This window comes from Canis lupus, chromosome 13, assembly GCF_048164855.1.
Source record: "Canis lupus baileyi chromosome 13, mCanLup2.hap1, whole genome shotgun sequence".
Taxonomy (NCBI): Eukaryota; Metazoa; Chordata; class Mammalia; order Carnivora; family Canidae; genus Canis; species Canis lupus.
In genome coordinates, this window is record NC_132850.1 from 10472889 (window position 1) to 10485443 (window position 12555).

Sequence of the window (12555 nt, forward strand, 5' to 3'; positions counted from 1 at the left end):
TGAATATTCTTATACTCATTTTGTAAAACAAATGTCACACTTTCACAAACATTTTTTTGTGATCCATAGAAAGGAATTTTGATTTATTACTTGGCAAATATTTTGCAAAAATTAGGAAGACATATATTAAAATCCAACATATAGTATTCAGTCATAATAGAAACCTGACAGTAAAATAGAAATCTGGCATCTAAGGACCAATTTTCTCCCTGTGCCTCATAGTGATATAGTTCCTTTGTAAGTTATTGAATGAAGTAGCAAAAACCAGATTTGAATTTATATCTAATTCCCAGACACTTTTCATTTTGTTTGGCCATGTTGTGCTTTTTTTTAAATTATTTTTTAATAAATTTATTTTTTATTGGTGTTCAATTTACCAACATACAGAATAACACCCAGTGCTCATCCCGTCAAGTGCCCCCCTCAGTGCCCGTCACCCATTCACCCCCACCCCCCGCCCTCCTCCCCTTCCACCACCCCTAGTTCGTTTCCCAGAGTTAGGAGTCTTTATGTTCTGTCTCCCTTTCTGATATTTCCCACACATTTCTTCTCCCTTCCCTTATATTCCCTTTCACTATTATTTATATTCCCCAAATGAATGAGAACATATAATGTTTGTTCTTCTCCGATTGACTTACTTCACTCAGCATAATACCCTCCAGTTCCATCCACGTTGAAGCAAATGGTGGGTATTTGTCGTTTCTAATGGCTGAGTAATATTCCATTCCATAAACCACATCTTCTTTATCCATTCCTCTTTCGATGGACACCGAGGCTCCTTCCACAGTTTGGCTATTGTCCATGTTGTGCTTAAAAGCAGTCCTTTCTAAATCCCATGAAAATTATTCTGTGAGGGGAATAAATGCTAATGAGTAAAATAGAAAGCTGTCATTTTTGTGCAAAGCTAATGCACTGACCCTCCATAGATGTTAAATAACAATGGTAGTAGTCCACCAGTGGCAGTGGGCTTAGAATTTACAGAATCACACAGAATTCTAGGGGGTAGAAAAAGATCATTAAAGTGATCAAATCTAGGGATTTTCAAAGATGTTTAGGTAATAGGGGTCCTGGAAGTCACAGTGCTCTTTGCAAAACATCACAGATTACTGAGAGCTAAAATCATTATATAAAGAACAAATGATTTCACTAGCAGACACAGCATGGTGACCCAGCCTTTGAAGTCTCACAGATCTGAATTTTCCATTCAGTAGCTTGTGACTTTGAGTAAATTAATAACTCAGATTAGTTAACCTTCCTGTGCTTCTGACCCCCTACCATGTGAGAAATGGGGAAAGCAAATCCCTGTTTCAGCATTGTTAAGGATTACTTTTGACATGTGTATGGTTTACGTATTGACAAGTGGTAGCTGTAGGTCCATAATTTTGTATCCAAAATGCTCAGAGCCAGATTTATTTTAGAATTAGGAACTTTTTTGGGTTTAAAAAATGAAACATAGGACATAGGTTATATAAGTAAGACTCCAGGTGAGTGATGCAGTACCCTATAATCCAACATTTTTATGTTTCTGGAATTTGTACCACAGTTATTAAAAATATACTTTTTTTTCCAAACCATCTTGAATTTAGTTAGGATTTTGGACTTGTGGATAAGGGATTGTAAACATGTATTATTATGTGAAGATAATGTGACTATTATATATATGTAGCTCTCCAAAGTTTAAGAAAATGTGTTTTTTTATGAAGGATGTGTTGGTGCCACATTCAAATCCTTTTTACCAGTTGATGCATACATTCTTCAGTAGCTGCCCATGTTGGTTAACAACTCACAGTTAAAAAAAAAAAAAAACAACTCACAGTTTTTCCACTTCTTGGAAACTTGTCCTAAACCAAACAAGAACCATCTCTCTTGCGAGCAAGGGAAGTGGGGAGAACTGTCAATGGCATTCTGACATAGTCTCATGAGTGAAGAGATTAATTTTGGGGTACAGTTCTTGTTTCAGAGTTTCCCTGTAGGATTAGATTGAAGCTGGTCTTCAAATCTACACTATTACTTAGTTTTTCTCTCCTCTTCTGGGCTGCTTCTCTCTCCTCATTTGAGCAAATCCCCCCAATAAATCACTTGAACCAGAATCCCTATCTCAGGCTCCACTTCTAGGGAACCTAAGATATTTGTTGCCAAGAGTGCTCCTAATGCAAATCCTAATGATGGGATCCTGGAATTGGATCACACAAGGACTGTGATAGATGGAGTATGAGATTCCCTGGCATTCTGTAGATGTAACTGCAGTCTTTCATCTGTAGTGATTTGGGGTGGATATAGGTAGAAGGGAGGGAATGCTCCATACAACAAGTGCAATGTCTCAAGCATTTGAAAGATATATGGGGAATAACAACCATAAGAATTGTGGAAGTGGGTAACTGTTGCTAAGAGCCATTAACTGATGAAAGATAATGTCAAACTCAGATCTGTTAATCAACAATTCTAGCAAAGGACCTCACTGTTAGCATCATCTCTTGGGGCACCTGGGTGGCACACCTGATGTTTGACTCTTGGTTTTGGCTTGAGTCATGATCTCAGGGTTGTGAGCTTGAACCTGGCATGGGGTTCCACACTCACTGAGGAGTCTGCTTGAGATTCTCTCCCTCTCCCTCTGCCTCTCCTACTGTCTCTGTCAAATAAATACATCTTTTTAAAAAGGCAAAAAAATAAGGAGACCCTTTTTTCTTACACCCAATGATCAGAGAATGTTAATTACACAGCATAATTGTGAGAATTGGAGAATTTTAGAAAAGACTGAATTCTCAGTATAGTAACAATGGCGATAACTATTCTCAGTAACAGTGGTAATAAGATCTTAGACTAGTATAGGCCAGATGGCAGTACTTAACCATTAGAAGAGGGACTTCATGTCAAAATGGTAGCTAGGGCTCATGGATTTTGGAGATAGTTCAAAGAGCATGTTTTTCCTCCTCATAAAAGATGGATCCTGATAGGGAAGAAGTAGGATCCTGAGATCTGACGTAAAGATATCTAAGTAGATGCACTTGAGAAATTTGTATCCCAGGATTCCTCTGAATCCTCTTATAACTGAACCTATGTGAGTTCACTTCTTAGTGCATCACAGATAGAAACTGCATCAGGTGAGTTGTCACACAAATGGAACTTTATTTGCAGCAAATAAGGAGATCACAGAGAATAACTTCTAAAGCCCTGACCCCCTGAGCAAGAGTGAATGGGTTTCTTTTATTTAAGGTTAAGATGAATATTTAAATAGGGAAACCTTATGATGTATGTAGAAGCAGGTAGAAGGTCCCACTTGTGCCCTAAGGAAACATGCCTGTACATATATTGTATGCTATATAAATGAAGCTTGTACTCTTCCTTGGGTGGAGATTTTAGTATTATAATGAGGTAAAGGTTATTGTTGGTCATTCCGGATGTCACTCCATAGCTTGTCTGTGTAGGTGCAAGTGGGAGGGTTAGCTCAAACTGGTTTGGATGATCTGGGCCACCAGAGCTCTTCCTCTGCTTTCCAGAAGAGTTTTGGTTTCCATCACGGGAAGTTATACCAGTGGGGTCTTTTGTCTGAGTTAAGAAATGAACTGGGAAGAAGAACTTGAGGGAAAATGTGAGACAGAGGTCTGTGGGTACAAGCAGGTGAGCAGTAAAGGTCAGATCCTGGTCTAATGGGTGACATTGGGCCTATAGAAGTGACCCACTCTCTCAGGAAGGAAGATGAAGGCTCATCACTCCCCCCTCTGTAGGTACCTTATAAAGCAATATAAGTACCCCCTCAGGATCTGTCTCAATTTTTCTTCCTGGCCACAGATCCATAACTAGAATCAAATAGCCCAACTAGGCAATATTTATATCCCAAAGTAGCTAAAGGACCTGACTTACATATAATGACAAGGAGAGTAAGCCTGAGGGCTGGATAAATGGGGTGGGATTTAAGGCTGGGTAAGGGCAAATTCATCACTGTCGGGGCACTCCGCTATGGCACAGGATTTAAGACCCTGCAAGCCCCGAGAGATGGCTCTATACTGTTGGGATGGTTCTTTGAAGCTTGAAAAAAGTGATTACCCAAATCTGTATTAAATCAAGTAGACAGGGGCGTTTGGATGGCTCAGTCAGTTGAGTGTCTGCCTGTGGTTCAGGTCATGATCCTGGGGTCCTGGGATGGAGCTCCATGTTACGCTCCCTGCTCAGCGGAGAGCCTGCTTCTCCCTCTCCCTCTGCTCTCTACCCCACTCGTGCTTGCTCTCTCTCACTCTCTCTCAAATAAATAAGTAAAATCTTTAAAAACATAAGTAGATATGCCAGCACTGCCAGAAAAAAAAAAAAAACTGGTTAAAGGAATCAAAAGGCTCAAAGAAGTGGGCCTGCTATAATGAATCTATTATTTAAGACTGAAAAATCTACCAATTGATCATGCTTTATGGAAGGGCCTGGAAGACAGTCCATTTACTGAAGTAATAAGGAATGCACTAGATAAGGAAAGTGCTAACATCATTGAGAATCTTGTAGCAACTGTTGTCTCTAAGTCAGGACTGATGGTGAAGGTGGGCTCCCTAGTAACAATGGCGATAAGATCTTAGACTAGTATAGCCCAGATGGCAGTACTTAACCATTAGAAGGGGGACTTCGTGTCAAAATGGTAGCTAGGAAGGTCTGGCTCATGGATTTTGAAGATAATTCAAAGAGCATGTTTTTCTCAGGGCCAATGTAGATGGACTGCTTAATATATATATAATATAAAGAAGATCAGGAATGGATAAGTTGACAAAAATCCAAATAATGTATTCTTCTACTCATATGAAGCATCTAAACATAAATAGAAACAGAAAATAGAATGGTGGTTGCCAGGGGCTAGGGGGACAGGTAGATGGGGAGTTATTTAATGGGTATAGAGTTTTAGTTTTATTTTTTATTTTTTTGAGATTTTATTTATTTATTCATGAGAGATTCGGTGGGGGGGGGGGGCGGTTGCAGAGATACAGGCAGAGGGAGAAGCAGGCTCCACGCAGGGAGCCTGACGTGGGACTCCATCCGGGGTCTCCAGGATCACACCCTGAGCTGAAGGCAGCGCTAAACCACTGAGCCACCTGGGCTGCCCTTCCCCAACAATTCAAAAAGGTATTATAATCACTCACTCACCACATGGGAAAATGGAGGTTTAGGCAAATTAGGTAAGTCATCCAAGTCACATACAGAATGGTGGAGCTAAGATTTAGAATGGACAACCACTGCTGGCACCTCAAACCCTCTTTACCATCATGCTGGGACCTTCATGGTACTTCCATTAGTCCGTAGAGATCTGAAAATGCCTTAATCTATTCCAGCTCCTTCAGTAACATTAAATTCTCATCTGACACCCTCCAGGGACACCCTCCCATAAAACAGTCTTTTTCATCTTTGATCAGGAGATTCTTACAGAGGAAATGCAAATATCTTCTCCTAGGATCGTTTAGTCACAGGGGGTGCTCACTCAAGCCAGCTTAAACAAACAGGAACGATGGCAGAAGAGGTATTTTAAAAACCCAAAAATCTCACTGGCAAGTTAGCAACCCAGGGACAGAAAAAGGACAGCTAAGCTTCATGAGAACAGGACTTTTGAAGCCATTTTCTGAGGCTGTCCTCTCTGTAGGGTTGTATAACCTATCATTTCTGCTTCATTCTTCCCAGCTTGCACACGACCCATTAGTGCTCCAGCCCCATCCTTCTAGACCTTTTAGTTCAAGGGTCTATTATTATCTGATTCAGTCTAACTTTAGTATAAAATCCTTAGAAATAAATGATTGGCCCAGCTTACCCTATGGATTGGATCTTGGATCAGCGTTCTACCCTTGGTCTGACCATCTACGCCTGGGGTGGAGTCACCCTGAAAATACGGCAGTCAGGGCTTGAACAGGATCTTTGGATGTAAAACAGTTTCAGAGAGGGTGTGAGCTGGGTTTAGCACACTGTGGTAACAACCTGTGTATAGGGTGGGATCGAATCCCATGTCGGGCTCCTGGTGCATGGAGCCTGCTTCTCCCTCTGCCTGTGTCTCTGCCTCTCTCTCTCTCTCTCTCTCTCTCTCTGTGTGACTATCATAAATAAGTAAAAATTAAAAAAAAAAAAAAAGAACTCGTCATTACCTTTAAAAAAAAAAACCACCTTGTATAGAAAACATAAAGATGAAATTTTCTTTTTCTGTGACACTTACCTGGTTCATGACATGATCTTTTATTTTCTGTTTGCTGTTTCCTAACCTACTGTAAGTACCATGGAGGTAGAGATTTGCACCTATCCATCTCTGTCCCTCAGAGCATCTATCCAAGGTTTCTCAAAATTGTGGCCTTGGGGACAACTTGATGCTGAGGTAAACTGTATCCATAATATTTGTGATGCAGCACACTCACTATTGTTGGCTGATCTCTTAAACTGGGGTGCTGAGAGGCTTGCTGACACTTTTTTTAAAGGGGTGGGGGAGAGAGAATCCTAGGCAGGCTCTGCATCCTGCAGAGCCCGATGAGGGGATCAATCCCACAATCCTCTCATGATCCGAGCCAAAATCAAGAGTCAGATGCTTAACCAACTGAGCCACTGAGGTACCTGACACTTTTTTGTGTGTGTGGTAAAATATATACAATTTACCACTTTAACCATTTGAGTATTTACAGTTCAGTGATATTAAATACACTTCTGTCGTGCACCCACCACCACTACCCATCACCAGAACTTTTTCATTAGACTCAAACTCTATACTCACTAGGTAAGAACTCCCCATGGCCCTTTCCTTCCAGCCCTTAGTAATCACTGTCCTGCCTCTACATTCGACTATTCTGGGTTACCTCGTGTGAGTAGGACCACACAATGTATTTTTGTGTCTGGCTTACTTCACAGGTTATCAAGCTTCATCCTTATTCTTAGCATGTGCCAGAATTCCATTCCTTTTTAAGGCTGAATGATATTCCATTATATGTATACATACATTTTGTTGATTCCTTCATCTGTTGTCAGGCGTTTAGGTTGTTCCTACTTTTTGGCTATCTTGAATAATGCTGTTATGAACATGGCTATGCAGATGTTTGAGTCTCTGCTTTTGAGTATATACCGAGAGGCAGAAATGCTGGATCATATGGTATGTCTGTTTAATTTTTTTAGGAATCACTATACTGTCTTTCTCCATGGTTACACATTTTACAATCCCACTAACAATGCACAAATATTATAATTTCCCCATATCCTTGCTAACACTTTTTAAAAAATTTAAAAAGATTTTATGTATTTATTCATGAGAGACACAGAGAAAGAGAGAGAGAGAGAGAGAGAGGCAGAGACACAGGTAGAGGGAGAAGCAGGCTCCAGGCAGGAAACCTGACGTGGGACTCGATACCGGATCTCTAGGATCACGCCCTGTGTTGAAGGTGGCGCTAAACCGCTGAGCCACCCGGGCTGTCCAACTAACACTTTTTTTTAAAGATGATTTTATTTATTTGAGAGCGAGAGCATGAGCAGGGAGAGGGGCAGAGAGGGAGAAGCAGACACCCTGCTGAGCAGGAAGCCCAACACTGAGCTGAATCCCAGGACTCTGAGATCATGACTTGAGCTGAAGTCAGACACTTAAACCTGAGCCACCTAGGCACCCCAACACTTTTTTTCCCCAAAAATAACCATTCTAATAGGCATGACGTGGTATATTATTGTACTTTTAGTTCGCATTTCCCTGATGATTAGTGTTGTTGAACATTTTTTTATGTGACTACTGGCTATTTATGTATCTTCTTTGGAAAAAGGTCTATTAAAAGTTTTTGCTCATTTTTGAATTAAGTTGTTTTTTGTTGTTGAGTTGTAGTTATTTATATTTTGTGGACATTAATTCCTTAGCAGATGTGTGACTTGCAAACATTTTTTTTGTTTGTTTGTTTGTTTTTAAGATTTATTTATTCATTTGGGCAGCCCTGATGGCCCCGCAGTTTAGCGCCGCCTTCAGCCCAGGGTGTGATCCTGGAGACCCGGGATCGAGTCCCACGTCCGGCTCCCTGCATGGAGCCTGCTTCTCCCTCTGCCTGGGTCTCTGCCTCTCTCTGTGTCTCATGAATAAATAAATAAAATCTTTAAAAAAAGATTTATTTATTCATATGAGAGCGAGAGAGTGAGAGAGAGAGAACAAGCCAAGGGAGGGGCAAAAGAGAGGGAGAAAAGCCAACTCCTCACTGAGCACAGAGCCACTGTAGGGCTCAGTCTCATGACAAGACCATGACCTGAGCCAAAATCAGGAGTTGGACGCTTAACCTACTGAGCTTATTATTTTTAAGATTTTATTTACTTATTCATGAGACAGAGAGAAAGGCAGAGACACAGGCAGAGGGAGAAGCAGGCTCCATGCAGGGAGCACGATGTGGGACTCGATCCCAGGACCCTGGGATCACACCCTGAGCCAAAGGCAGATGCTCAACCACTGAACCACCCAGCCGCCCCTATTTTTTTTTTTTTTTAATGATATCTACAGTGTGAGGCTCAAACTCATGACCCTGGGATCAAGAGTCAAATGCTCTTCCAACTGAGGCAGCCAGGCACCTCTAGACACTTGATTTTTTTTAACAGAAAAAGTGTGTCTGCAGGATAAATTCATCACCACTTTGCTCAAGTTTACAGAATATTTTTGACAAGGTATGCATAAAAGATGTCAAAATTTTCAGAAGAAATAACCACTGTCAAGGAGATCAACATATGCAACCTAAGAGTTTTTTCCCAGACACAACTAAGGATCCTGTCCTGGGTATGCAATATATGAAGTTTATAAAGTCAGTTCCTGAATATACAAAAAATTACAAATCCTTTTTAAAAAGGCTTCAAACTTGGGCACCTGGGTGGCTCAGTGGTTGAGTGTCTGACTTGGCTCGGGTCGTGATCCCAGGATCCTGGGATTGATTCCCGCACCAGCCTCCCCAAGGGGACCCTGCTTCTCCCTCTATGTCTCTGCTTCTTTCATGAATAAATAAAATCTTTAAAAAAAAAAAAAAAGCTTCAAACTTAACTTCTTAAATATGTCTTAAGATAGGTTTGACCTTTAGGCTAATATTTTTTTTTTTAATTTTTATTTATTTATGATAGTCACAGAGAGAGAGAGAGAAAGGCAGAGACACAGGCAGAGGGAGAAGCAGGCTCCATGCACCGGGAGCCCGACATGGGATTCGATCCCGGGTCTCCAGGATCGCGCCCTGGGCCAAAGGCAGGCGCTAAACCACTGCGCCACCCAGGGATCCCCCTTTAGGCTAATATTGAGTGATATTTGAATATATATGAAGTTATCTGTCTATAGGCCACATACACATAATTTTCATTTCAATAAACATTTGTTGAATGGTGTGGGGAGATGCTTAGCGTTTAGGCTCTTGAATTTGATAGATCTAGACTGGAATCCTTGTTCTCCCACCGATCAGTTGTGTAACTTTTGCACCTTCCCTAAACCATTTTTCTTCCTCTTTAAAATAGGACTGGGGTGCTTGGCTGGCTTAGTTGGTAGAACATGCAACTCTTGATCTTGGGTTCATGAATTTAAGCCCCACGTTGGATGTCGAATTTACTTAAAAAATAAGTAAAAATAAAAAAGGACTGGAATATCTGTCCCACTGGACTGTTTGAGAGTTCAATGAGATAACTCTATATCCAATGGTTAAGTATTCAGTATGTATTAGTTATTATGATCATGAGCAGACTACACGTTGGTCATTCTGCTAGATGTTGGGGATAAAAGATGTAGGACACCCCATTTGCCCTCAAGGTGCTCACAATCTAGATGGGGAAAGTATAAAGAAAATCAAATAATCTGAATATTGTACTATAGTAAAAATATATGCAAAGGAATGGAAGCTTGAAACAGAATGGCATGTTGAAGATAAATGTTTAAAGGCTATATGATATGCTCAGATATGAAATTTAGGAACTTGGTCTCCTGTGTAGAGGATGAATTGAAGAGTGAATCATAAGCAAAACCAATGGAGAGGCTATGATAATCCAGGGAAACTCTTATGTGGCAGAGCAGTAATGGTTGAACTGGACGGTAGCAGTGCAGAATGGAGCTTTGCTGTGCCTACAACCATGAGCCCCTTCTGCCAGGGCATAGGGGATGACACACTTGAGTCATCTTTCATCTTCACATTAACCATTTAAGAGGTTCTAAGGAATCTTGTTCGACCATTTTTCAGGTACCATTTTACAGAAGAAGAAACAGGCTCAGAGAGCAAGGCCATCACTGCACTATTACAGAGGCACTATTCACACTGTAATTTATGAAAATGGTGTTCCTGGGCAGCCTGGGTGGCTCAGCAGTTTAGCGCGGCCTTCAGCCCAGGGCCTGATCCTGGAGTAGTCCAACGTCGGGCTCCCTGCATGGAGCCTGCTTGTGTCTGTGTCTCTGCCTCTCTCTCTCTCTCTCTCTCTCTCTCTCGTGAATAAATAAAATCTTAAAAAAAAAAAAAAAAGAAGAAAATGGTGTTCCCTGGAACACAACAAATATGAATGATGGCCTCTAAAGTTGTGCATCGATTGGTTAAAATAAATAAATAAATAAATAAAATAAAGTTGTGCATCACAGCAGCCATGTTGGAAAGGTTACAGCATGTAAATAATGGAACTGATTTCTATCTAAAAACTTGTGCATTTCCTACTATATCATACTATGTCTAACGATGATGTCATTTATGGATATAGAGCATAGGTAAATTAAACACTGAATTACAACAAAGAAACTAATCAAATACATCCCATTATGGGTTTTCATAGGAACCTCGTATACATATTAAAATTTATTTAATGGAATTCCATAAATACTAGTTACTTAACACATCAAAATGCTGGATGTATTCTTAAACCATTACTTAATAGGGAAGGTAGGATAAAACAAGAGTAGGGTCCCAACTATTTACTTTGGGCTTCCCCAAGAGAGATAAACAAGGAGCTTCACATAAATGGAAAGGACTTCTCATAAAAAGTTAAGACCATGAATCAATTTTGTACAGATGTTTCTTGAATTATCCTCCAATTTTAAGGTGAATTTCCCAGAAAATGCTTATTCTGTAGTTATCTTAGCAATAAATACATGACCATATAAAATATAGTTACTACTTCATAGGTGAAAAAAAACCTGCATAATTAATACTTAAACCAAGAGCACTATTTACAAAAGTTTCATCCATACTCTTATCTAGGGATCCCTGGGTGGCGCAGCGGTTTGGCGCCTGCCTTTGGCCCAGGGCGCGATCCTGGAGACCCGGGATCGAATCCCACGTTGGGCTCCCGGTGCATGGAGCCTGCTTCTCCCTCTGCCTGTGTCTCTGCCTCTCTCTCTCACTGTGTGCCTATCATAAATAAAAAAAAAAAAAAAAAAAAAAAAACATACTCTTATCTATGCCTGCTCCCTCTGAAGGCAGAAACATTTCTTTGGATTGAGTCAATATCTCAATATGCTTTGTCCAGGAAAGGGGAAGGTATGAAAATACAAACAAAAAAGAATATTGGCTCACTGCACCCAAAAGAGGCCAGCCATTAAGAGTTGTCAATAGGATGAAAGGAAAATACTGACCAGGGCTCCTCTGGGTGAATAGTTAATATGTGATAAAAAGGGAAAACAGTATACACATACAAAAAGTTTTATGGGCCTTGATAAAAACAGAGATTTCTGAAAATATATAAAAATCAGTTCTTTGAGAATTTTCAGAAATGAGATTCACTGAACGACAGGAGCAGAAAAAATGTTAAGATTTCATCTCACTTGTCTAACAATGAACTTCAGAGTAGTTAGGGGACCTGCCTAAGGTCATACTTAATGCCAGAGTTTGGACTAGGACCCAAGTTTCCTGACTTCGAGATGAGTGCTCTTTTTAAAATTTGCTATACTATCTCTTATATGTCCTTAATCACTTGAAGTCTCCCTAACTGTCTCTGACCCACAATGTGCCCCCTGGGGACAGTCAGAGAAAAAGAATTCTGGACCATGTAGACCATTTAGAACTACTAACCTAACAATGGCTGAAATATTTCAAACAATGAGTAGGCTGAAATTCATCAGGGGGTGGGGAGTAGAGAGGAAATACAAAAGAAGGAAATTCTGTAGACAATAATAAGAGAAGCACAAGAGGAAATATTATCCTCTTTTGTTATTTTATTACTGTTACTTTATTTTGTAGTTAAGTCCATGTATTATATAAAACAGAACAGGAAAAATGAACAAATTTATAAAATAAATTGAAGTGTCTGGATGAAAAAAATACAAGAGCTTTGCCTTCTTGCCTATAGATCTCTTGATATGTTGTTGGTCTTGCACTTTAGATATCAAATAAAGATATCTAGCTTGAAACATAAGTTGATATGCTGCAAGGTTAAGCCATAGTCTGCGGGTAAGCCAGGAAATGATAGATTTTCTAACTCTTGTCCTTAAATATTGGCTATAACAAATGCTGATATAGCAAAATGCAAGCTTTTATCATCAGACAGCAAGAGGGAAACTTGAATTAATGAATGCAGCTTACCTCCAAGTCCTCTGAAAGGAGGTGAAAAAAATAAATACTGTATTTTACCAGTGTTCCCCCAAAAGCATTACTCTAA

General features: G+C 40.1%; 1 long non-coding RNA gene across 3 annotated transcripts in view; it reads left to right on the forward strand.

Moving 5' to 3' along the window:
- Positions 1-12555, forward strand: part of LOC140602530 (uncharacterized) — a 59753-nt gene that overhangs the window by 27518 nt on the left and 19680 nt on the right. The window lies entirely within an intron of this gene.